Source organism: Gracilinanus agilis, chromosome 1, assembly GCF_016433145.1.
Source record: "Gracilinanus agilis isolate LMUSP501 chromosome 1, AgileGrace, whole genome shotgun sequence".
Lineage (NCBI taxonomy): Eukaryota > Metazoa > Chordata > Mammalia > Didelphimorphia > Didelphidae > Gracilinanus > Gracilinanus agilis.
This window is the reverse complement of record NC_058130.1, coordinates 792,623,336-792,629,335: the sequence shown is the minus strand read 5'-3', so window position 1 is coordinate 792,629,335 and position 6,000 is coordinate 792,623,336.

The window sequence follows — 6,000 nt, the reverse complement described above, 5'->3', positions numbered from 1 at the left end:
GCTCTTCAGGCCTGGCTGCCTCTTCCTGACCCCTTTGGGGCTTTCTGGGCAGAGAAGCTGGGCGGCTTTGCGATCTCCTCCTCCAGCCCATTGGACAGGGGAGGAAACTGAGGCAATCAGGCTAAAGTGACTTGTCCAGGGTCCATCAAGGGGAGAACTCAGGCCTCCCTGACTGCAGGCACTGAGCTCTAGCAGGCACCAAGGGGTAAAGAAGAGAGGCCTGTATTCATGGTCCTCATGTCAGGCTGGATAAGGATACAGGCAGCTCTGAACAAAGGATCTCCACCTCCACCACCATCCTTAGCAACAACAGGGCTCTGAGTTCTTGACCTCCTTCACCCCAGCTTCCCATGAGAGAGAACTTCAGGGAACTCTCAGAAAGGTAGATCCCAGCACTGACAAGGAAAAAGGGTCAAGTCATCAAGGTAGAGCTTTTGTCAGCATTCTTAGCTTCAGCTTAGCAACCAGGGAACAAGAATTCTTCATCCTACAGCCATATAAAAAGGCAGACTATTGTGTTATTTAAATAAGGTCTGGGGTTCCATTTAGAGGTATTGGGGATCATTTGAGCCTTAAGATATGTAGATATATGACAACTTCCTGTGGACATTTAGGGGACTTTGGAAACTACATTTCCCATGATACCTCCTGTAAAAAATGGAGGCAGACAGGAAGTGTGATGATGTAAGAGAATGATATAAGACTCCTGGGGTCTTTGGAGGGGGGTCTCTTTTGCTACGTAGAGAAGATGGGAGAAGGTACAGAATGTAATGGCTGAGGATGGATTTTTTTAAATAGCCAGGCATGTGGTCCGATTTTATTCTATCAACATGTGCCTAAATAAAATATTAGTTATTCTCATAATATCAGCCTTTATCATTTTTAATTGTTACATTTTTGGCAACCAGAAATTTGGAATTTGGACTCTCAATTTTTCCGAGAGCCTACCAAGCCACGCGACTCTGAGACACCTCCAGATGATCCTTCCCATAGACTCAGACCTGCTCTTTTTCTGCTCTTGCTCTTCTCCCTATTCTCCCCATCCTCGAGACTGCTTTTCAGGGAAAATGGAAAATGCCTTTAAATGCCACTGGGCTGTTAGTTCTTTTGCCCAGTGCCCAGGGCCTGGTCTTAATTTTTGCTAATCGTTCCTGCCAGCTGCACTTCTACTACTGCCCTGCTATTCCTGACTTGCACCCGCTTCTGATTTTCCTATCAAACTCTGACTGCTCAAATACTATTTTTGACTCCTGAGACCTCCGCCACTTTTCCTGCTCCTGCCTGCTACCAACTCCTGAGTCCCCAGCTTTTTTGAGTTAGATCCCAGAGACTCCTTCAGCTGTTGCCACTTCAGACTTGGAAAGTATGCAAAGACCCTTTTTTCTTTCACACACCTGGGATTTTACCAGGACTGTTTCCTCTTAGACATTAATGACTTTTAACCTGAAAGAAGCTTTTATCCCAAATATCACCCTCCACTGGTTATTTAGGCATCCCACCCCCACGTGGATCTCCAGACCTAAGCTTTTCTCTAGCCCCTACCCCCACTTGGCTTCCACGTGGGTGCTAGTGTTTACTCTTCAAACAGGAAGTAAAATGGCAAACTTTCTTGTGATTATTTCAAACTTGAAACTCAGGTGAACTTTGAACTTTAAAACCATTATTCTCAGAGCAGAGGGTGGTTATAAGGACCTTGAATTGGACCAGAGGTTGATTTTAAAACCTCAGAACTGAATGGGTTTTATTTCTGTTTTAAAAGACTCTGTATCTTACCATATTTTGCTGATTAGTTTTGTGAATAAATTTTGTTATTTTGTTGATTTTTCTGTTGCACTGAATCATTTCAACCTAATGAAGTTTTGGCTGCTAGATTAATTCCTTTTATAACTTTATTGTAACTCCCCAAATAATGAACAAATCTATTAGAACTGGTAAAAGAGGTTTTTTGACTGTATAGCTTGTTATCTGTTACTCATATTGTATTTCCAAATTTCTTTAAGGTTTCATTTTTTACAGCATCAATACAAAATTTTGTTATATGTACCATTTATGAACATCTTACACATTTTAAAATTGTAAATTGCCTAGCACATGTTATAAGTTTTTATTCTATCTGAATAATTGTGTACAACCTTGGAGATTTTGATGCTTTGAGAATTTAAATTTTAATTGTGTGAGAGGTCTTTAAAATTGACTTTAGATCCTAGTCCCTTCTGTATGGGTGATAAGGTTTTTATATACTTATTTTAAAGAATTGTTGTCATAAAGGATAAGGTTTTATATATTTTATTGTGAAGAATTGTTGTCATATATATATTTTTTAACAGGAAGCCAAGAGAGCTCCTGTATACTTGTGTTAGTCTATATGTCTTAGCCTGTTTTTCTATCAGAAGGATGTAGGATTCTTAAGGATAATTTAGACCCAGAAGGTTTTTTTAATCAGATTTTTTTAGACTCAGCCCCATGATTGCTATGGAGACAGTAACAGAATTTGTTGAGAAGATATGTTAGCCAAACTTACTACACCTGTTGAATTTGTGACAAGTATATGATTTTTTTAAACATCATAGCAAGTGATTATAATAATATAATTAAATAATTATAATAATCACTATTGTCTTTAAATGTGTTATTAGAAATTATGGTACTTTATTTGAATGTGCATTGTGAATCTGTCATTTTGTAAAACCCATTTACACTCACAGTTCATGCAAAAGCTTACCAGGAAATAGATCTTATTTTTGGGTGAAAAATCTTTCACTAGTTCTAAGTTATTTATTTTTTGATTTTAAAACATTCTTTTATTTTTCTTCCTCACATGTGCAATGAAATATGTCTTCTTTCCCCCACAATTTTTTATCCTTGAGAGCATTGTATTTTTTCCTGAATTTATTTTTTATTTCCTTATTGCTTTTCCTTTAAAATTTTTTTAATTAGAACAATTGATTTTTTTTCCTTTTTTTCTCATTTTGTACTGAAAGAACATATAATCGATGATTAAATTTTTTTATTTTACAGTGATATAAGCTGAATACAAATATGTTTGCTATAATATTAATGCATACCTGAAAAGCCCAAGACTATGGTAACTTGCCAATTATTGATAAATATGGCAGGACTGTGATTTAATGTCTCTCTGTCTGATATCAGGAGAAGTGCTAAAAAGAGCCACGAGGTCATGAAGACTGACTGAGAATCTGCTAAGTGCCAAGGAGCACAAGGTCAAAAAGACCATACAAATACAGGTGGGATTGAGGAACTCCATTGCCAATACTAAGGACTTGAACTCAGGGTGAGACTCGAAGTTGCAACACTTAACATATGTTAAAACATAGGACTCTTCGAACTACACTGCCAGTAAAGCACCTAAGATTGGTTATCATTATGGCTCATTCCCTGAGAAGGTGCAGGCAAATCAGACCAGGGAAAGACATTTCCCTTATTTCTCTTATATATAGAGAATGGCAACTTTCTGTATTCAATGGCTCCTGAATGGGTAATGAACTACTTAAATCACTTTTATTGAGCCCTGATTCAAGGACCAGTTATAAGTTTTTTTTCTTCCTTATATTTTTGCACATTTTAAATTTATTCACAAGTTAATTAATTTCCCCCCTTTTATTTGAAATTCATTATTATTATTTTTTTCTTTTGCCAATTGATTTCATACAACCCTGTGACTTAGCCATGCATCCTTAGATGACCTGAGGTACCCTCTTCAGGGTAGAAATGTGTTATTTAAAATTTTCCTTAGAGGCGTGTGTGTTAAGTTTTTATAATCATAATGTCCGAATTATAATTTATAATGCAAATTAATTTTAACTCTTTTAGGAGTAATCTCGGGGGGGGTAATGTATAATTCTCAGAAGGAAATGTATGTTTTATAATCTACAATATAAAGTTTAAATTCTTTTGAGAGGAATTTCAGGATAAGAATTTTGCCATCTCCCCAGAATTGAGACAACGAACCTTTTTGGTGAAGACACCATGAAGATGCCTGAAGAGCCTTCACTGGATCATGAAGATCCAAATTTGAACTTTGGGGTGCAGTTGGTTTGAACTATGGGGAGTTGAATGAGTTGAATGCATTTGTTTTGAATGCACACTCTTGTACCAATAGGGTACTGCCCCATATTGGCTTTTTGTCAATGCGGCTAGTTTTTATCTTTTCTTTATCCCCAAATTCCTGTGATTTAGAAGTTGACTATGTTTAGAAGATCCACTAAAAAAGACAAATCTTTTTTACTGGATCTCAGGGAGGGAAATGTGTTATTTAAATAAGTTCTGGGGTTCCATTTAGAGGTATTGAGGCTCATTTGAGCCTTATGATATGTAGATATATGACAAACTTCCTGTGGACGTTTAGGGGACTTTGGAAACTACATTTCCCATGATTCCTCCTGTAAAAAATGGAGGCAGACAGGAAGTGTGATGATGTAAGAGAATGATATAAGACTCCTGGGGTCATTGGAGGGGGGTCTCTTTTGCTACGTAGAGAAGATGGGAGAAGGTATGGAAGTAATGGCAGAGGCGGGATTTTTTGAAATAGCCATGCTCATGGTCCAATTTTATTCTATCAACATGTGCCTAAATAAAATATTAGTTATCCTCATAATATCAACCATTATCATTTTTAATCATTACACTATCTGTGCATTTTCTGAATCAGGGAGCAGGCAGGGACATTGTATTCCACAGGATGGATGGGATAACACCTGATTCCACGGCCTTTCTCTATTCTGAACAGGCTTTCTAACCTCTTCCATTCAAGCTGGCTGCACATAGAACTGTTCTCTCAGTACTTATCACATGCTTTGTAGTGACTGCAAAAGAATGACCTGATGGACCACAGCTAACCTGCCTCCACAGCCAACTGGCCCCAATTTGGAGATCTGCGTGCTTGCATGTGTGACAGGAGCTCAACAGGGAAGAAAGAATTTCTTCCGTGATTGACTGAATTGTGATGCTTCTTTTACCTAAAGCTACTACTTGAGATGTCAGGAGGTCGTGTAATACATGAGAAAAATGATAGCCTTAAAGTATTAGGACTAGAGGTAGAATCCTAACTCTGCTTCTCACTCCCTATGGGGTAGAGGTAGAGAAGTATTGAACTTGCACTCAGGAAAGCCCTGAGTTTGAAATCTTCCTAAGACTCTTAGCAGTTATGGGATCTTTAGGTCACATGACTTCTCTGAACCTGTTTCCTCCTGTAAAATGGATAATAACAGGATTTTTATGAGGCTCAAATGAGATAATATGTATTAAATAATTACAAACCATGTGAATACTATTATTATTAACCTCTCTGGATCTCAGTTTCTTCATCTATAAAAATAAAGAAGTGTAATATATTACCTAGAAGACTCTAAGTTTTTGACCTTATAGCCCTTGATTTTTCTAGGACCCACAAATGAAGTGAGGCATCAAGAAGGCATTATAACAGTCTGAAGGTTTAATTTATCGTGAAAGGGTTCATCTAAGGGGAAATCTAGTGATCTGTTGTTGATGGGATGAATGAACTAGTGTAGGGCAGTTTATGATGGATCTCACAGGATGAAATTAGTCCAGATATAGGTATAGATTTATTACATATGAATCATTTAAAAATCATTATTAAAAAAGATTCAATTTCAAAAAAACCCATCATTAATAATATAGAAGAGGGAATACTGGGATATCTTAAGAAAAAAGTATTCTATTGGACTCAAATTAAAATAGTAGCCAAAACATAGATGCTTTCCAAAGCTGAATTATGAGAGGCTTGATGACTATTATACAGGCAGCTAAGTAGTACAATGGATAGAGCACTGAGTCTGGAGTTGGGAGACTTGAGACAAAATTGGCTTCAGCTACTTCCTAGATCTATGACCCTGGGAAAGTCACTTAATCATGTTTGACTCAGTTTTCTAATCTGTAAAATGATCTGAAGATGGAAATGACAAACCTCTCCAGGATTTTTGTGGAAAAAAGTCAAACTCGAATGGGATCATGAAGAATCAG